Here is a 21,405-nt window from a genome sequence, read left to right on the forward strand (position 1 = left end):
TCAGTATTGGCAGCGAGGGCAGAGGCACTGAACATCCTTTTTCCCAAGATCTCCGGGTATGTCTCATCTTCCTCCTATGCCACCTCCCTCAGCAGGCTGTCCCTGAAAGCAAAGAAGTGGCTTGCCTTCAGCCCTAAGTACAAAGGGCCCCTCTTCCTGCTCTGCCTGAAAATCAGGGCAAAGAGGAAGACACAGGAAGGGGGACACAAAAAGATCTGTGTTGGAAAGAGAAAGAAATCTACAACTTCCAAGCACCTGGGATGTGCCCAGCGCCACATCAGACACCGTACAGCATTATCTTCATTAATTCCCCCAGAAATTTGAAACTGGGCATTAGGGAGGCAGACTTGAAGATGGATATTGACTTCCAGGAGTGAGCATCAAAAGCCTGCAGACCAGGAATCAGACTCTGTCAACCTCACAGACCCCAGGTGCCTGTGTGTCTCTACCCAAAAACATCCACCCCCTTCCCGCTGGAATGCAGGTTCCGTGAAGGCAGAACTTTATTTTGTTCTCCTATATTCCCAGTGCTAACTGGCACTTGCACGTGCTATGCTCTTAGTAACTATCCATGGAATGAATGGATATTACAAGAGAAGCCCTGAGATGTGAAGGTTAACGTCATCAATGGAGAGGAGCGGGTTGCCATTTGGCACCCAATCACACAGAGGCACCTGCCAGGATGGCTTCAACCTGGAAGGGTGAAGGAAGGAACATGCCAAGCAGCCGCTGTGCTCAGGCCAGGTACACACATTGGCTATCTGCGCTGGGGGTTAAGAACAACGGAGTCTGGCATAGTCTCGAAACCTCCCATCACATCGGGCTCTGAGATGTCTGAGCAGAGCAATCATGGATTTAATCAGAGTGGGGACAAGGTCCTTTTTCTTGATTCTCTACTCTGACGTCAAAGGCCAAGATAGGATGAGGGCAGTGGGGAGTCAGCAACACTTGTCTGGACTTTGGCAGTCAAATAGGGCCACTAGTCTTTGGAGAGCTACCTTACAAAAATGTATTATGATACCCATTTCATAGGTGAGGAAACTGAGGCCCAAAGAAGCTAAACAACTTATTCAGGGTCTTAGGGTCTTTGCCAAACAGTCAAGTGAAAACTGCACATTTCAATGATCCAGTTGTTTCCCCTGTATCATCACTGGGCATCCCAGTGCCATGCTCATAGGGCTGCCTGGTGTGAGGACATTCACAGCACAGTACCCAGGCTGAGTGTGAACTAGATTCCTCCCAGCACAGTGAAATCAACTGGCAGGCCTCAGGCCCAGCCATACACTCTCATGGTGGGAGGAGGTGCAGTTGAGTTTGGTGGAGGGAATCCTGGCCTGTACATGCCAAGGTTCGCTCATGCCTCCATCAACAAGCATCTGCCGCTGCGGGCAGACCCCATGCTAGGGAAGCCTCAGCGAATGAGGATCCCATTACCTTCCTTGCCCTCACCAAGCTTACAGCTGGTAGAGAATGAGACCCCACCTTGTTTCAAAATTCGTTAATTTTTACTTGCATAGATCATGAACAAGGAAGACAGCCTTTAAATATTCCTAGCTTACTAAGAAGCTGCACAGTTCTTCTGTATCAGTAGCTGAATTAGAAAAATATCAGAGAGTGTACACAGCATCCTGTGACAAACACAGGTTTACAACCGCACGTGAACAAACACCAGGATTTACAGGAATATAGGAAGTATTTTAATAAGTGTATTCTTTCCAACACAAGTATTTACAAGAAGTATTATAACAAATGTGTTCTTTTTTTTTTTTTACAGACATTCCTAGTCTCAAGGTAGCAAGGGAAGAGTCCTTGAGAAATAACTATTCAAATTTTGACGATCACAGGCTATTGCCGCTTTTAGTAAACACTTGGAAACTCAGTGTCCAGATGCCACGATTCCTAGTAAGTATGGATTCAAATTAAATGCTGTGGTAAGTAGTATGTTACCGTACTTCTAATCTTATTATTTGTTTAAACAGAGGGTGCTTGCTAACCTCGTGCTTCTGTCAATGACTTGGGCACTCAATGAGTTCGTGTCCACCCAGAAAGCATTTGTTTAGCTGGCAGGCACCCAGGCTGGGCCCGGCTGTGCACAGGTCCTGGGCTCTCACAGCCAAGTCAACTGCAATCCTGATGTCTGAGGAGCTCCTGGTCCAGTCGGGGGAGGGACCCAGAAACAGGCTGAGTCTGCTTATGGCTGGAATTGGGTAATGGCAATGAGAACATGAACTTAACCCTTACTGTGGGTGAGGGGGAGGGCCCATCAGGAAAGTGCCTGGGGGCTGGGTCCTGAAGATGAATAGGAATGTTCTAGAAAGTAAGCAGAAAGGCATACCTGGCAGAGGGTTTTGCAGGTGCAAGGACCTAGAAGTACAGCAGGGTGAGGTGCATCTGGAGGAGAGTTTGGTGTGGGTTAGGATTTGTGGCTGTCAGAATTCTCGATAACCTGTTCTCAACATGGAAAGCAGAGTGATCCTTTACCGTGTAAACCAGATCACATTTCTCCCCGATCCAAGCCTCCAAGAGCTATAGTTGCACTTAGGGTAAAATCTAAAGTCTGACCATGGGCTCTAAGCCCCTGCAGGATCTGATCCCTACCCACCTCTGCCCCTGCTCTCCAAGCTCCAGCCTCATTTCTCTTCCTTGAGTTGGTAAAGTCCATTCCAACCTTGAGAACTTTGCACTTGTCGCTCCCTTGGTGTGGAATATTCTTCTTCTAGATCTTCCTCTGAGTGGCTTCTTTTCATTTAAATCTTGGTTCGAACATCCCCTCTATGAAGTGGATTTCCCTATATGCTAGCAAAACAGCCCCTCTCGCATCCCCCAGTCACTTCCAATGACACCAACTTGTTTTAGTAACATCAAAGCTCATGCCATTCCCTACAATCTTCTCGTTGATGCATTTGTTCATGATAACCTCCATGCGGACAACAACCTGGCCTGCTGTGTTCACAACCCCTACGACAAAATCCAGAACATACCAGATGCTCAGAAGGTATCTGTTGAATGAATGAGTGAAGAGCCTGGAGGTCTTTGGGCTTCTCCCAAGTCTTAGAACATTTGAGAAGCAGAGAAAGTAGAGGAGGAGGCTCCTTCACCTGCCATGCCCAGACTGTGGGGAGGAGGGAAAAAAGCCTGAACATATGGATGGAGGGACAAAGTCGAGTTTGAAAGCACTGGACCAAGTCCAAGAGGGCCAATTCATCCATCACAGGCCAGCAGCAGGCAGCACTGGACTTTCCTGATACTCACAGGAGGCGAGTGGGCCTGGGCCTGGAAAAAAGAGCGGAGAGTGAGGGCAGAGCTGATGAAAACTTAGGAAGCAGCCCAGCCCACAGCCGATGGGTTCTCTCCCACCTTGAGCATCTCTGCACCCCAGGGAGGTGGAGATTGAGACTGAGGCCAGAGGGAATCCAAGACTGCCTCTGGCCAGGCTCAACAGTCACATCCTTCAATCAGCCTTGTTCTTTTTTTGCCTTCCTGCTGTTCCCTCTGCCTAGAACATGATCCCCTATCATTTATCTGACAAATCCCTACTCATCCTTCAAATGTCAGCTTAGAAGCCACTTTCTCTAGGAAGCCTGCCCTGACAGTTCTCCTCTCCTCACTGCCTTTGCCAGGCTGGGTTTAGAGATCTTCCCTCATTATAGCAATCACCACCCTTTATCATAATTACCTGCCTCTGGAATCACATGCATCTGGGCTTAAGTTGCAGCTCATGGAATTGCTGCTCAACCTCTTTGAGTCTCAGTTTCCGCATCTATACAATGGAGAAAATAATAAACATCATGCAAGTATGTTGTGAGCATGATTTGGGACAGTATGTACAGCTGGTGAGTACTAGGTATTTAATCAATATTAGATATGATAATGATGAAGAAGAAAAATTTCTGAATCTACCTCCAAATGCCTGACAGGTGGTCAGCTGGGCTGAAGTGGGAAAAAACCCACTGGACTTGGAATCCAAATCATGGCTCAGCTATTATAGCTGTGATTTTAGCAGACGTTATACTCCCTCTCAGCTTCCTATTCCTCCTCTGTAAGATGGAATTCCCAAAACCATCCTCATAGGATTGCTGTGAGGATTTGATTTATTTAATCATCTTTCTTTTCTTTCCTTTTTTTTTTTTTTCACAAATGGGATCTCGCTCTCTCACCCAGACTCTGGAGTGCAGTGGCACAATCACAGTTCACTGCAGCCTCAAACTCCTGCCCTCAAGCGATCCTCCCACCTCAGCCTCCTGAGTAGCTGGGACTACAGGTGCACACCGTCATCCCTGGGTCCAATCATTTTTCAAATATATATAGACTAATATGTGTCTAGTACTAACTTAGACTTCAGGTGATTGAGGTCTGATCCTTGTACCCACAGAGGATGAGGGTCATTAGGCAGTGACAGCAGTGTCGTTCAGGTATGCAGGCCTGCTTGCATTCAGCAGTTCCCATTGAGTGCCTACTAGTTGCCATTGTGGAAGAAGATCAGAAAAGACTCCTGCCCTAACAATATTAATAGAAGCAGCTAATATTCATTGAACATTGACTGCATGGTTCAGTTCTTTAGGCTTCCTAAAACACAAACATAATTAACAGCTACCTCAGAGAGTGGCAGGCAAGATTATATGAATTAATGCATGTGACGCTCAGAGCAGAAGTCCTGGGACCTCGTAAGTGGTCAATAAATGGGAGCCCTAATTCTATTTATTAGCTCACTAGGTAGCAGCCTTGTATTTAGAGCTTTACATGTTTTATCTCATTTAATCATTTAATCCAGGGTGATAAGTACTAAGATACGACACGTGAAATCGCCTATAAACTTAAAAGCCTTTCCACATGTGAGTGCTTGTTAATGTTTCAGAGAGACCAGCAGAGGATCATAGAATGGGATGGAGCAGTCAGCATGCAGAGAGATCAGCCAGAAAAGCTTCTGGAAGGTGAGCCTGGGGATGAGGCAGGGATCTGGGGCCACCAGGGCTGAACAACAGAGGACAGGAGGAACAGCCTCTCTCCTGCAAACCAGGGCGTTTCTGCTGCTGCAGAAGGCCAGATTCAAACAGGGCAATTTAAAAACATGTAAAAGGCATAAAGTGAGAGCAGCTGTGCACAGCTGCCGCCGAACGCTCCATCGCTGCCTCGCTGTGGACTCTAAATGACAATAAACCTTCCACCCCTTATAAATTAAGCAGACTTTCAAAAAAACCATATCTCCTCCTGCAACTTTTTATGGCTGTTTGGCAACTTTAATCATTTTGCAAAATGCAATTCCTGGCCATAAATTCTCTCCCAAGTACAGATTTAGGGAGATCTAGAGGACTGCGGCGGGTTGATAGGTAAGTTTTAATCTGACAAGGCCAAAAAGTCTATTAGATTTATGGGGAGGCAGCAGATACCTTGTAATTACACCAGGCTCGACCTCCGGGGAATCTTGAATTCAAGGGGGGTGGTGGGGAGAAAATAGGAAGGAAGTGGCTGGGGCGGTGGCAATGGCGGGCTGGAACCCCCTCCACCGGTCAGTCCCTGGCCCCAGCCTTTTGGTCACAGGCCACGGTGATTTCCTAGCAAAGGCTCAAAGACCTTGGGTTCCAAGTCACTGAAGCCTGTGACTGATACACATGCATACACATGCACACATCCACAGTGCCTGTCAAGAGAAGCTGAGCTCTTGTGAAGGAGGTCACACATCCCTGAGCAGGGTAAAGAGTGAGTGAGAAGGCAGTGGATTTCATTCAATTACACATCCAACAAGTATTGAGTCCACATGCATGCTATGTGTCACACACTGTATGGGACACTAGGGACAGAGCCATGGACAGTGCATGGGTTGTGCCCTGCACAGGGTACCCAACTAAGAGGGCATTTGGCATATGGTCCAGTACAAGCAACTTTAGCCTGGAGGCAGGAGAGCCTTTCCTGACCTGGCTGCCCAGGAATGTGCCTCTGACTACCCTGCCCTAAGGTGCTAGCCTCTCTGCAGCCCCAGCTTCAGCTCACAAGGTGGTCATAGTCTAACAGGATCCCAAGGCACAAACTGGCAGTCTGCAGGCTGAATTTGGCCAACATCATGCCTTAAAATTTTTGAATGTGGAAGGACTTTTCCTTTGTCATCATGCTACCACTCCTTACTACCCTACACTCAGAGGATTCATTTGCATTTGCTCCTGGCCCCAATGTGAGTTTGAAACCCCTGGAAGAAGCCTAAGGTAGTGATGGGATAAGTAAAGGATGTCACAGAGCCCCAGACCCCCTGTGGAAGTGTGCTGGGTAGAAGAATGGCCCCTGAAGAGGTCCACATCCTAAATCCCAAAACCGAGACCATGTTATGTTATGCGGCAAATGAGGAATTAATGTTGCAGACAGAATTAAGGGTACTAATCAGCTGACTTTAAAATAGGGAGATTATCCTGGATGATCTGAGTGATCCCAATGTAATCACATGGGTCCTTAAAAGAGAATCAGAGGGCAGAAGAAGGGCCAGGGTCAAAGTGACGTGATGTGAGAAAGACTCGACTGGCCATTGCTGACTATGCAGATGCAGGAAGGTGCCACAAGCCGAGGAATGCAGACAGCCTCCATAAAGTAGAGAGGCAAAACAGGCACATTCTCCCCTAGATTTTATTATTATTATTATTGAGACAGAGTCTCTCTTTGTCACCCAGGCTGAAATGCCATGGTGCGATCTCAGCTCACTGCAACCTCCGCCTCCCAGGTTCAATCAATTCTCCTGCCTCAGCCTCCCAAGTAGCAGGGATTACAGGTATGCACCACCACACCAAGCTAATTTTCATATTTTCAGAAGAGACGGGGTTTCACCATGCTGGACAGGCTGATCTCGAACTCCTGACCTCAGGTGATCCTCTCGCCTCAGCCTCCCAAAGTGTTGGGATTACAGGCATGAGCCATTTTGCCCAGCCATCCCCTAGATCTTCTAGAAGGAAACACAGCCCTGCTGACACCTTGATTTTAGCCCAGTGAGACCCATCTCAGACTTCTGCCTCCTGGGACTGTAAGATAATAAATTTGTATTGTCTTAAGCCACTAAGTTTGTGGTGATTTGTTACACTGGCAAGAAGAAACAAGTGACATTTAAGTGAAGGCCAGAGAGGTGAATAGATTTGGGCTGGAGTGTTTCAGATGAGGGGAAGAACACACGACTTCATTCCTCCATGCTCCCTTTTTGCTCTCCAATGCTCTGGGCTTGGCTTTGGTGATCCTGGGGATGTGAAGATTTTGCAGATGTGGTCACAACAAGGGTACAGGGAGCACACAGAGGCTACCAAAGGAGGCCAAGTCACAAATGGGTTACTTTGGAGTGATATTTATTAGACTTTGTACCAAGACCTGTCCTCAGCATCCTAAGTGGTTTATCTTCACAAGCAGCCCTGGGAGGCTGGATTGTATGGTGGCTATCAGTCTGGGCCCTGGTACCAGAGTACCTGATTCAAGTCCAAACTCTACCTGCTACTAAGTATATGGCTGTTACTTAAGCTGTTGGGCTGCCATTTCTTCATCAGTACAGTGGCAATAATTATGGCACATCATGGGGTTGTTCAGAAGATTAAATGAGGTAGGATACAGCACCTAGAACATTGTCCAATGCTGAGTAGTTACAGGCTGTCATCTTCAGATATGGCAGACAAGCCTGAAGGTAAATGCTATGACTCCAGCCTCCTGGTGTTCATGCTTCTAACTAATAGGATATGGCAAAGGTAATGGGCGGTCTGTCCCATTATTACATCCCATTCCCAGGACCATCTTAGCAGGCTGGAGATAGAGGCTCTCCCTGCTGGCTGGATGACATAAGCAGCAATGTTGGAGGAGCCCACATGGCAAGGAACTGTGGAACTAGGAGTTGCAGGCTACCTCCTGCAACCAGCAGGAGCCAGAGCCTTCAGTCCTACAACTGCAGGGAAGTGAATCCTGCCAACAATCTGAGTGAGCTTGGAAGCAGATCCTTCCCCAGTCAGTCCTCCAGATGAGAATGCATCTTGGTTGACACCTTTTCTGTAGCTCTGTGAGATTGTCAGAAGAGGATCTAATCAAGCCTTGCCAAAACCCCTAACACAGAAACTATGAGATGTGTGTTGTTTAAAGCCACTACGTTTGTGGTAATTTGTTCAAATTTATGCAAAAATGTACAATGAATACATCAGTTAAGTACTACAATTTTTCCCATTTGACAAATGGGAAACTGGCATTTGGAAAAGGTAGGTTCCTTGCCCAAGGTCACAGAGCTAGTTAGAGGCACAGCTAAAACTCAAGTCCAGGACTGTCCAGTTCCAGGACCCTTGCTCTTAATTACCACACCAATCTGCCCTGCTCCCTCCAAGGTAGCCATCTCCTTCGGCACAAGCCCCTTCAGGCTCCTTCATCCCTTTCTTGCCTTTCTCTTCTTCCCTCTTCTTTCCATCCTCCTCCAGCCCCTTGTCCTTCTCCCTTAACTTTCTTTCTCCCCTCCCCCTCCTCCTCCTCCCACACCCACTTCACCACCATGGGGTAGTTGCTTTGTAACAGTCCCTACCTTCCCAAACCTCTCCCTGCAGGGTCACTAGGGCATCCCTTCCAGGCTCACCCCTGCAGAAACAATTGAGGAATTGACAGCAGCTTCAACCCAGCTGGCCAGGAACTAGGTGCCATGCTGCTCTCCCCTGATGCCACCAAGAGCCTGAGTTCTTTTCCCAAGGAACCAGAGTCAGAACTCCCCAAGGCAGGGCTCCTAGGCTCAGGGACAGTCCACCAGCCTGGTCCCAACCTGCACCTGCAGCACAGCAGACAGATGGTAAGAACCTCCAGGCCCTTCTACTCTAGCCCTTCTGCAGGTCTCCGGCCCCACCTCACTTTGCATGAAAGAAAGAGAGGGTTCTTTAAAAATGGAACAGAATAAAATATAGATAAGCATTAGTCAAATGAAATTAATGCTTCCAATATTGTTTTAGGCTTGCACATATGCATCAAGCATTTATGAAATTGCAGTTTATCACGTGAGAATATTGCGGTTATATATTAGCTTACTGTCTGGTGGCCACTCCACGGCTCTCTCTGGACCCTAGATCGCCCTTCACAGGCAAAGTCAGCCTTGCCGACATCTATCGCCTTCCTCTGCCGACACATCCCCAGATGCTGATAAAAGGCCTTGCCCCCAACAACATATGAATATTTAAATGACAGTTAATTATTCAGCATATAATGATGTTATTAGCATCCACTTTATTGCTGGCTGTGGGCCCAGCCAAGTCTTGTCCCACACTGAGGGGTGCTGAGGAAAAGCCTAAACCAGGCAAGCCCCGTGTCTGCTGCATCTACAGGGACGCATTGTTATCTGGGGGAGTTGTCAATTCACAAAAATGATCACTGAGGATCTCTACCCCGGACCTGTTCCATGTCAAGCCATGTGGACATAGATCACATGAGGAGTGTTCTAAATCTTCCCCTCTGGGGAGGAGATTTAGCCAACATAGCTCCTGTTCACAAAGTGCTTACAGCCTCATGGGAGCTCACATTCACCCTGCCAAGCACCTCACAGGCACATCATTAGTTTCACAAAACAACCTTACAAAGTAAGGGCTTTTCTTGTCCCTCTTTTCTTAGAAATAAGAAAACTGAGGCCAGGTGCGGTGGCTCACACCTGTAACACAAGCACTTTGGGAGGCCGAGGTGGAGGGATTGCTTGAGCTCAGGAGTTCAAGACCAGCCTGGGCAACGTGGCAAAACCCTATGTCTACAAAAAATACAAAAATTAGCCAGGCATGGTGGCATGCACCTATAGTCCCAGCTACTCAGGAGGCTGAGGAGGGAAGATCGCTTGCACCCGTGAGGCAGAAGTTACAGTGAGCCAAGATGGCCCCACTGAACTCCAGCCTGGGTGATAGAGTGAGACCCAGTCTCAAAAAAAAAAAAAAAGGAAATAAGAAAACAGAAGCTTAGAAGTAAGTGCTGTGCACAAGGTCATGAGGTACATGAAGGAACTGGGATTCTAACATGGAGAGCCTTACTCAGAGCTCTTGCTCCACTAGCCACGAGCAAAGCTTGTGCTCCCAGACAATGGGAAAGAAGTGCAGCAACACACACGCAAGCAAAAGGCTCTGAGATCCAGAAGTGAGGATGCATGCAGATGGAGATAAAGCGGAAAAGGCTTCTAGAATAAGGTAGCATTGGAGCTGGACCTGGAAGAATAAATAAGCACAGGATGCAGAGGTGGGGAGGGCACCCCAGTCAAAGAGAACAGCACACACAAAGGCATTGGAGAAGAAAGGTGCTTTGAAAATGGTGAGATTCCGGGTAAACTGCAGCACAAGCTCTGTGTGGGGTGCACAATGGGAAGATAGTTTGGGAATAGGTGACAGAGAGTATAGAGGGTACGACTGTATCCTGAGAGCACTGTGGAGTCTGGAAAGATTGTGGTAGACTGCAAAATGGTTACAAATTTCCCCTTCCCATAAAGAGGTGGAATCTGTTTGCCCACCCCAGTCTCCCCACTACATCTGGACATGAGCATGTCGGCCATGTGACTTGCTTTGCAGAAGGGGACATTAGCAAATGCAGCACAAAGGTTTGAAAAGTGTTCTTGAAGTCTGAGACCACCATGGAAACAAGCCTAAGAGGCCACACGGAGGAGAAATGAGGTGTCCCAGAGGAGCCCAACCCAAATTACTGGCAACCTGCCAACAACCCAACATGTCAGCGAGTCCATCCTGGGTCATCCAGCCACCAGTGGTTCCCAGATGACCTGCCAGCAGACACATGATGGAGCCCAGCAGAGATCAGTGGAGTTGGCCCACTGACCTCTTTTAAGGCATTCAATTTTGGAGTCGTTTGTTATATCGCAACGGCTAAGTGATACAAAGGTTTAAAGAGGAGTGGCCTGACCAGAGGTGTTTTAGAAAGAGTGCTCTGGCCACGGGGTGGAAGATAGATTAGAAATGGTGAAACTGGCAGCTGGAGACCCTCAAGGAGGCTGATATCAGAGTCCTGAGTGAGAAGATGAAGGTGAAATCAAGGCGATGGGAATGGATGAAGTGAAGGTCCTCCCAGTGTCTGCCAAGGAGGCACTATGATGTCACTGAAGCGAGTCTTTGGGCCAAGCGTGGTGGATCACTTGAGCCTAGGAGCTCGAGACTAGTGTGGCCAACATGGCAAAACTCCATCTCTACCAAAAATACAAAAATTAGGCAGGTGTGTTGGTGCATGCCTGTAATCCCAGCTACTTCAGTGACTGAGGCAGGAGAATCGCTTGAACCCAGGAGGTAGAAATTGCAGAGACTGTGGCCACTACACTCCAGCCTGGGCGATAGAGTGAGACTCTGTCTCAATTTAAAAAAAAAGAAAAAAGAAAGAAAGTCTTTGGGGAACTCCTACAGACACACATGCACCCTACACCCCACGCCCTGTGTTACCTTGGGGGACCCCACACTTTGAAAGCCAGTGCCCTCCTGCCTGTGTTGTTCTCTCTCTGCCCACCTCCACCTCCATCAGCTCACCCCTGCAGCCCTCCACTGAGCACTCCTCTTCCAGCTCCCGTTCCACTCTGAAAAAAGACTACCTTTCACACAGTTCTCACTGCCTAAGGAGTCCAGACTCTCACCTGTGTTCCACTCCCAGCTCTGCCTCCACCTGTGACTTGAGGCAAGCCTCTGCCCCCCATCAGGCCCCAGTTTCCCCAGATGCCTTCTGCTTAGACACTGGGCTTGTGGCCTGGCCCTTTAGCTTCCCCAGATTAGGAGGCCTCCTCGGGTCTCACTGCCACACCTCCTTCCACCTACACTTGAATTCTTGGGAGAGGTAGAAGAAATACCCACTTACCCACCCTATTCTGGTCCTGGTAGTGTCATGAGGGACTAAAATAAACAGCCGCTGACCTAAAGCATCTTCTCAGATTCCAGGCCTTCAGAGTCACCACTCAGGGCCTACTGAGGACATGAGCATGCCAGGCTGACCCAGCACGATGGAGCCTGGACTCCAGACTAGTGCATCCATTGGACATGCAGAACCCAAAAAGGACATCCAGGGAGAGGTCAGGACTGGGAGGAAGATGACCTGAATATGAAGCTAGCTCTACCCCTCAACTGACCTTGGGAACTTAAGTGAGCCATCTAACTTCCCAGAGCTCCCTGTATAATGAAAGCATCACGGCTTTCACACCTGCCCCATCCCTGGACCCCAATGGTTCCTTGACAAGTGTTCATTTTCTTCTCTGCCCCTGCCACCTCCGTGCCTCAGCTCTTCATCTATAAACTAAGGAGGCCAATCTCCTCTCCTCCAAATTGTTTTGTAAGTCCAGATAAGAAGCTCTGCAAAGCACTTGGCATATGATAGGTGATCATCAAACCTTATTTCATGCTTTCAAGTTGAACACCAAGAAAAGTTCGAACTAGGATACGTTCCTGATGTGTTACAATGTGATGTGCACAGTATTAGGGACATATTCTTATAAACAGTTTAATTTGAATCTAATTAAGCATCTAGGATGAACATCCAGCTTACAGGAAAAAAATGAAGATGGAAAAACAAGGTAAATGACTTGTGTCACATAGAAACAATCAGACAAATCCAGTGTGTAGAAACTTCTACTGTACAAGAAAACTGGCCTAGACTCTTCAAAAAGCTAATTGATAGGAGAAAAAAAAAAAGTTAAAAGGGCTATTCTAGATTTTATTTACTTTTTTTCATCCTAGATACACAGTTTCTTACTCGGTTGCCCAGTCTGCAGTGCAGTGGCACAATCAGAGTTCATTGCAGCCTCTAACTCCTAGGCTCAAGCAATCCTCCTGCCTCAATCTCCTGAGTAGCTGGGACTACAGGTGTGTGCCACCACACCTGACTTTAGAGATGGGGGTCTCACTATGTTGCCCAGGCTGGTCTCCGAATTCTGGCCTCAAGCAATCCTCCCGCCTCAGCCTCCCAAAGTGCTGGGATTCTAGATTTTAAAAGACAAAATGCAAAGCATAAAAACATATGCCATAATTAGGTTCTAGTTCAATTTAAAAAAAAAAACTATAAAACGCATTTTAGGACAATTGGGAAATATGGATATAAACTGGAAATTAACTGATATTATGGAATTACTGTTAATTTTCTCACATGCAATAATGGCATTGTGGATATGAAGAAAATTGTCTTTATTCTTAGGAGAAGCATGAGAATTATTTAGGGATAAGAATCATGATGCCTACAACCCATTTTCGAATACTATACCAAAAAAAGAGAGATAGCAAAGATGGCAAACTGTTAACAAATGCTGAATCTAGATGGAGAGTTCGTGGGTAATAATTAGACCATTCTTTCAGCTTGTCTGTAAATTTGAAAACTTCCAAAATAAAAAGTTGGGGGTCAGTGGAAAAAACCCAGGATTGAGAACTGCGGAAGCAAACTCAGCCAGCTGCAGAGACCCCGCCTGGCCCCATGCAGCCGGGCTGGCCAAAGACAAAGGCTGAGTCACTATTGGAAGTGGTCCTTCCGGCCCTGGCTCCAAGCTGGGGACGGCAGGGGGTCGGGGGCCCAGCTGCGGTCCCACCTCCCCCACCACCCCTTTCTTGGAAATGTCAGCTCCCCAGGCTTCAAGGAGGGCCCTGTCCTGGTGCAAGCTGGAGTAAGGAGTGTTCTGTGACGCTCACTGCTTCTTGGCTGGGAGGTGACCATGGTCACCAGCCCCTGGGGACAAAAATGCTTTTGTTTGCACCAGTCTAAACTTTTGGTCCCTGGTGCAAGAGTTGACATTGGTTCCCATTTCCAAATGCTCCTGTAGCAACTTCTCTCCATTTCCTTACTTCTGCTGGATGATGGGGGAACAGGTATCTGGGGTGGGGGATTGTTTGGGGCTCAGATCACTAGGATTTCCAGGCTGCATGGGCTGGGCCAGGCAGAGCAGAGCTAACTACTTGAGGACACAGCAGAGAGGGTACCTCCAGAAGACAGAACTGGAGAGTGGCTCAGACACCCCCCACTGCCAATCCCCAAGAGTCCAGGCAGGGCCTAAATAAGCTTTGCAGGGGACAAGGGTTGTCATGGGCTCTAACCTATGCAAGAGGCTCTGGGTCTCCCATGCAACCTAGATCCCTGAGACTTTAGCAAGATCTCAGAATCTATGGGAGGTAGCCGTGAAATTTACCGAGTCTGGAGGCAGGTTTTAGCCTGTTTTTTGTTTGTTTGTTTGTTTGTTTGTTTGTTTGTTTTGAGTTGGAGTCTCGCTCTGTCACCCAGGCTGGAGTGCAGTGGTGCAATCTCGGCTGACTGCAACCTCTGCCTCCTGGGTTCAAGTGATTCTCCTGCCTCAGCCTCCTGAACAGCTAGGACTACAGGCACATGCCACCACGCCCAGCTAATTTTTTGCATTTTTAGTAGAGTCGGGGTTTCACCGTGTTAGCCAGGATGGTCTCGATCTCCTGACCTTGTGATCCGCCCACCTCAACCTCCCAAGGTTTTAGCCTGTTTTTTAACCTGAGTGAGGACATATCGAGGGTCTGGAGCAGTGCAGGTGGAGCTCACAGCAGCCAGCATTTGTTTAATCCTTCCCAAGTGCCAAGCACTGTGCTAAGGGTGGTCTGTGGGTTACCCCATTCACTCCTACTAAAAGTCCTGTTTCAGCTCCTTAACTATAATCAGAGGATGTGGACTCAGCTTTCTACTGTGGCTGAGAATGGACAAATAAACCCTAAGGAAATACTAAGGAAATCAGTAATGCCCAGCTTATGGAGCATGGTAAACCAGGACTTGAACCCAAATGGACAGTCACTCCTGTCCATAGAGAAGACAGTATTTTTCCTCTGAAAATAGCTCTAGCTCCAACCCAGTGCGTAACCAAATGGGCCGTCAAAAATCCAAGTGTTTGGGAGGCCTAGGTGGGTGAATCACCTGATGTCAGGAGGTCGAGACCAACCTGGCCAACATGGCGAAACCCTGTCTCTAATAAAAATACAAAAATTAGCCAGAAGTGGTGGTGGGTGCCTGTAATCCCAGCTATTCAGGAGGCTGAGGCAGGAGAATCACTTGAACACATGAGGTGAAGGTTGCAATGAGCCAAGATCACACCACTGCACTCCAGCCTGGACAACAGAGCGAGACTCCGTCTCAAAAAAAAAAAAATCCAAGTGTAGGCCGTAACGGTTTCCCAGAGTGGGTCTTATTGGGCATATTTCCCATGAGATAGTCCATAAAAAGGGGGTTCTGGCCCCACGTGGTGGCTCACGCCTATAATCCCAGCCAAGGTGGGTAGATCATTTGAGATCAGGAGTATGAGACCAGCCTGGCCAACATGGTGAAACCCTGTCTCTACTAAAAATACAAAAATTAGCCAGGCATGGTAGTGTGTGCCTGTAATCCCAGCTACCTGGGAGGCTGAGGCAAGAGAATCGCTTGACCCCGGGAGGTGGATGTTGCAGTGAGTCTAGATCGCACCACTGCATTCCAGACTGGACAAAAAGAGTGAAATTCTATCTCAAAAAAAGCCCGGGAGGGGTGTGGCAGACACGGTCAAAAGAGCCCTTCCATGACTGGATTCTAAGATGAAAGTGGGGGCAGGACAGAGTAGGGGTGATCCAGGGTGATCTGTTGGCAGTTTTGTGGAATGATTCAGTCATTAGACCAGTTGTTCTACAGACAGAGCTCAACAGATCATCCCCTGTTTAAATTAGACCCCAACTCCACTAGAACAACAAAATTCTCGTATGAGTCAGAGTTTAACCATGAAAACAGAAATCACCTTAAGAATTTATAATAGGAGGAATTTAGTGCAGGGAATTGGTTACATAGGTCATAGAGAAACTGAACCCCCACCAGGTGACAGTGAGGTGACCAAAGATAAGCAGGAAGTCACTGTCACCTCTAGATTGGAGAGACAAAGGGAGGAGGTAACGTCATGGGCCAGGGCCACTCAAGAGACCGGAGCCGCAGAACCTAGAGGAGTTGGAGCCGTGGAGGGGATGCAGCCGCAGCTAGAGAAGCCACCAAGACAGAAAGGGAAAGGGACAAATATCCTAGGTTCTCCCTCTTCCTCCACCATCCAGATGCCCACCAATGTTTCTTATTGGCCAAATCCAGGCAGCAGGCAGCTGACAGAGTGTATTAGCCCATTTTCATATTGCTGTGAAGAAATACCCAAGACTGGGTAATTTATACAGTAAAAGAGGTTTAATGGACTCACAGTTCCATGTGGTTGAGGAGGCCTCACAATCATGGCAGAAGATGAAGGAGGAGCAAAGGCATGTCTTACATGGCAGCAGGGAAAGGACTGTGTGCAGGGGAACCATCCTTTATAAAACCATCAGATCTCATGAGATTTATTCACTATCATGATAACAGCACAGGAAAAACCTGCCCTCGTGATTCAATTACCTCTCACCAGGTCCCTCCCATGACACATGGAGATTATGAGAGCTATAATTCAAGATGAGATTTGGGTAGGGATACAGCCAAACCATATCACAGAGGATCCTGGAAATAAAGTCAGCAGGGTTAGCTCCCCAAAAGGGATCCCAGTGCAAACAGACTCAGGATATGCACAGTTCTCAGATCCATGTTTCACATGAACTCTTGAACTTCACGTTCTCCTTCTGAAGGCCCCCAAGTGAAGAGAAAGGGAGGAAGTGTTGAGGATCCTCCAGCTCCATTCTGACTGTCCCAGGTACAGGCAGATCACTCCTTTGAGCACAGGCAGAGATGCAGAAGTCAGACTTGCATGGGCATAAACATGCCACTTGGCAAGCCCTGCCTACTGTCCAAAGTGTTAAGCTCAGTGGAAGTCTTGGGTTGAATTTAAAATCCCACAAACTTCAGTCAGAGAGCACCTGAGATCTTACGACACTTGACCCTGAATCCTGGCTACCCAGGACTAGCTATGGTCATGCCAGACTTTCTCAATGTAAAACATACGGTTTCACATGTACGCCAAAAGCATCAAGCATTGGAATGCTGCAAAGGTCCCAGGTGGCTGGTGCAAGTCAGATTCCCCAGGAAACATTCTGAGATGGAGATTTATGTAAATGGAATTTATAAGAAACTCAACACGTGTCAAGGGTGAAGGAAGCAGGATTGGACAGAGAGAGAAATTGAACTGTAATGCAGTCTAAATGAAGGCCTCAGCCACTCCCACAGGGAGCTCTGGCACTTGGCTGGGACTTCAGAGAAGGTTCGATTTGAGGCCAGGGGCAGGGCCTTTGTGCCCTTGCACAGCCAAAGACCGGATGTGGACTGCCCCCAGGGAGGAGACAGAACGTGGAGCTGGCCGGGTGTCTTCAGCCAAGAGCAGTTCCCAGAAAGGGACTCCACGGGGAGAAGCCAATGCTCCAGAAGCCGGGGAATGAGTGCCTTCTTCCCAAAGAAGGGATCCGGCAGTCACACACAGCATCCACTACCACTGCGCAGGACCAAAAGAATTTTCCAAGGAGAAAGGCCTAACGCTGTGGGAGGTGTTTGGGGAGCTAACTGTGCTCTATGTTTTTATTGTCGTTGCTTTATTTATACATCCCAAGTAAACAGAAAGATGAGAGTGGGGAACACTACGTGACGACCAGTCATGAGGACTACAGACCAGCATCTGCGCCATGGATTTTCCCACCCACCCATGACATAAATGGAAGTTCATCTTGCTGGGTGAATAAATGAGGTGCCCTGATACTCGGGTTTATAAGCCAGTTATGTGTCAGAAGCGTTCTGCCCCAAAAGAATGATGTAGGGTTTAGAGCTTTTAACCAGAACCCTTTTTTCTTTTCTGTTGTTTTTTTGTTTTTTTGAGGCAGTATCTCACTCTGTCACCCAGGCTGGAGTGCAGTGGGGCAATCTCAGCCCACTTCAACCTCCACCTCCCAGGCTCAAGAGATCCTCCCACCTCAGCCTCCTGAGTAGCTGGGACTACAGGAGCATGCCACCATGCCTGGCTAATTTTTGTATTTTTTATAGAGATGGATGATATGGGGTTTCATCATGTCATCCAGGCTGATCTCAAACTACTGGACTCAAGAGATCTGCCCGCCTTTGTTTCCCAAAGTGCTGGGATTTACAGGTGTGAACCACCGCACCCAGCCCTGAAACCCTTCTTTAAAACAGTTATTAGCAAAGCCAACTGTCTATTAAAGAAATTTATGGTTTGTTCCAATTAAACCATGCAGCATCCAGAAAACTGCATTAAATCTGTGGCATCCAGAAAACTGCAGTTCCTTCTTTGCTTTGGAGGTGAGGGGACAGGCATCTGGCCACCCAGAAGCCGGAGCAAGTGTTCTGATAGAAATTAGCATAATGAGTGGGTCAGGATTTCTCACTGCCCTAGCCCTGATCAGACAAGAGACTATCAACCTCCCCTTCTGATTTGTAGTAAAACTGGTCAGGCATGACCCAGTGCAATTGCATATGAAGACTTCACAGCATGGCTTTTAGAACATGCTGCTCCCGCCAAAAGAATGTTTTCCAGGCCAGACTATGTCTAGAAATAACTTTGCCCTGTGAAAACCTAAACTGATCCCAGCACTTTGAGAGGCCAAGGTGGGCAGATCACGAAGTCAGGAGATCGAGACCATCCTGGCTAACACAGTGAAACCCCATCTCCATTAAAAATACAAAAAAATAGCTGGGCGTGGTGGTGGGCACCTGTAGTCCCAGCTACTCGGGAGGCTGAGGCAGGAGAATCTCTTGAACCTGGGAGGTGGAGCTTGCAGTGAGCCGAGATCGTGCCACTGCACTCCAGCCTGGGTGACAGAGTGAGACTCCATCTCAAAAAAAAAAGAAAACCCAAACTGATTATGACTTCCCAAACCATCACCCACCCCAACCCCTGCAGCCCAGGCAGGCCAGGAGTTTGAGACAAGCCTGGCCAACATGGTGAAACCCCGTCTCTACTAAAAATACAAAAATTAGCCAGGTGTGGTGGCAGGTGCCTGTAATCCCAGCTACTCAGGAGGCTGAGGCAGGAGAATCACTTGAACCCAGAAGGCAGAGGTTGCAGTGAGCCGAGATCACGCCATTGCACTCCAACCTGGGCAACAAGAGCGAAACTCTGTCTCAAAAAAAAAAAAAAAAAGGCTGCCAGTGGTACAAAGGAGAAAAAAATCACCTCCTTAGGAATACAGTTGGCGTTGGTGTTGTATTTGAAATTGCGGCCGGGCGTGGTGGCTCACGCCTGTAATCCCAGCACTTTGGGAGGCCGAGGCAGGCAGATCAAGAGGTCAGGAGATCGAGACCATCCTGGCTAAAAAATTAGCCGGGCATGGTGGCGGGAGCCTGTAGTCTCAGCTACTCAGGAGGCTGAGGCAGGAGAATGGCGTGAACCGGGGAGGCGGAGGCTGCAGTGAACTGAGATCACGCCACTGCACTCCAGCCTGGGTGACACAGCGAGACTCTGTCTCAAAAAAAAAAAAAAAAGAAAGAAAGAAATTTGCACTTTTCAGACCAAGATCTGGAATTCAATGCTGTCAGCATTAAAAGAAGTGACCCTCCTGGTGCCAATGTGTGCGACTGGATTGCCATGGGACACAAAAAGAAAACAACAGAAGAAAGGTCCATGCCTTCATTCAGCTGTCTATGTACTGAGGACCTGCTGTGTGCTGGGCACTTGAAATATATACTAAGCAAAGAGATATGGCTCTACCCTTCTGGAGCTTACAGACCAGTGCAACACGGTGTGGAAAAGCCAGTGTCACAGACAGAGGTAGAATAACAACTGTAAGAAGTGCTGTGAAGAAAAGGAACACCCGTGACTTCCCAACCTTCAAACAGCAGACCTGACCCAATCTGGGGAGCCTGGATACACGCAGCCCCACCAGTGAAAGGCTTCATCACTCTGCAGGAGGAAGATCTGGAAGTTAGTGTCAGGTCCAATTGTGCAGCATGTGTATATTTTTGTACATTTTCTCTAGCCATACACTTTTCTATTTCTATGTATACATATATGTTTGTATATGTATTTATATAACTATGCATATAGATACTATGCCTAGATGCTTGAGTTAACCATATAGTAAACTGTATGTCATTCTCGTTCCAGAGCAGATTGTGCTGGTCTCAATTAATTCTGTTGTTGACTTTCTGCATAGGAAGCCCCTTCACATAGTGTTTACAGTCATTGGTGTCCAGAGTGAGCGGAGCAGGGAAGAGCCCCCATCCAGAACCAGCCCTTAGCCACGGAGCATCCTGTCCCTGTGGACAACATGTCTGAATAGAGAGGGGAGTGTGTATGAATTTGGACAAGGGTATGCCTGCAGGCCCATGAGGGAGGCCATGAGGACACAGAGTCTCTGTGTGCCTGCGTGTGTGCACACGTGTCGGCACACGAAGCGAGGACACACGTGTGTAAGTGCAAATGCTCTGTGTTCTGCCAAGAGGGGGGTGGAAGGGAGCGCCTCATTTTCCTGGGTTGGCAGTTTTGTGGCTCGATGCCTCTGGGAGTCGGGCACTTGCTGCACGTCCTGGTGTTCCTTACAGCCGTTTTGCCTGCAGCGGTCACACAGTTGAAAAATCTGGGTCCATGTGACTGCTCAGAGACTCTGCAAAGGCAAACAAGTAGGACTCATGGCCATTTTGCAATTCCTGCTCATTAGACATGTCTGGGGCCTTGTGAGTGAGCTCTGAGGATAAATAAGTATAAATATTATATTTGCCTCCAGGTTATCTTTAAAAATGTATTTCCCTCTCCCTCTACCCCCCCAACCCCCACCAACAACTGTCAGTGCCTCCTGAATGCTCCTGGGTATCAGGAGTGCCGTGCTGAGAGTCTAGGGTCCTGAGCAAGTGGCCTGCTTCCCCTGGGCTTGCCCCCATCACCCAGGGCATGGGTAGCCAGAGGTGGCAGTGCACCCCAAGAGCCTATTGATGCCCCCTAGGTGAGGAAGGGGATGCCCATGGCCCCTGTGGTGCAGAGAGTCAGCCTCCAAACAACACCACACAAAGAGATGACAGGGGGCTTCGTCCTCGCCAGTAGGTCTGGCTGGCATGGCCAGGGCCACAAAGGAACTGGGGTCAGAGCCATGGGCTGGGTATATCAATGCTCAGCTGCCATGATGCCAGCTTAATAGGGACTAAGGTCCCCATGTTGGGGCTAAGGAGGTCCAGGCACCTCCAATTTGTGGGTCATTGGATTTTAAGAAAGCAAAACCTACTCAAATAACTCAAGGAAAAAGGGGAGCGGGGAAGGAGATGGGGATTGTGTCCCCCCATACACACACACACCACTACCACTGTGATCTACTGAACTAGCAGTGTTTTCCTGGTGTTCAGGAACTGGTGTGTTTAGAAAGCACCCCATGAGAGCCACCAGTGTGAAGTGAGAAGGGGATGGAGGGGCTCAGAGCCCCACTGGGCAGGCTGTGAGCGGCAGAGGCGGCACCATCACAGGGCACCTTCTGCGCTTCCCTCCCTCCTCTCTGGGGCTACCGCCAGCCTCCGCTCTCTGCCCATAACAGCCTTTCAGTGTGTGAGGAAGAAAACAGGCCC

At 48.3% G+C, this 21,405-nt stretch overlaps 1 long non-coding RNA gene across 1 annotated transcript in view; it reads right to left on the reverse strand.

The window, feature by feature from the left end:
- Positions 1-1,201: 1,201 nt before the first annotated feature.
- LOC117980561 (uncharacterized) overlaps positions 1,202-21,405 on the reverse strand; it is a 47,907-nt gene continuing 27,703 nt past the window's right edge. Inside the window, exons 2-3 of the long non-coding RNA XR_008620311.2 lie at positions 3,677-3,760; positions 1,202-3,273 (exon numbers count right to left, since the gene is read on the reverse strand). This is a non-coding gene — a long non-coding RNA (uncharacterized LOC117980561). The remainder of the gene's footprint in view (positions 3,274-3,676; positions 3,761-21,405) is intronic.

Source organism: Pan paniscus, chromosome 1 (assembly GCF_029289425.2).
Source record: "Pan paniscus chromosome 1, NHGRI_mPanPan1-v2.0_pri, whole genome shotgun sequence".
NCBI lineage: Eukaryota > Metazoa > Chordata > Mammalia > Primates > Hominidae > Pan > Pan paniscus.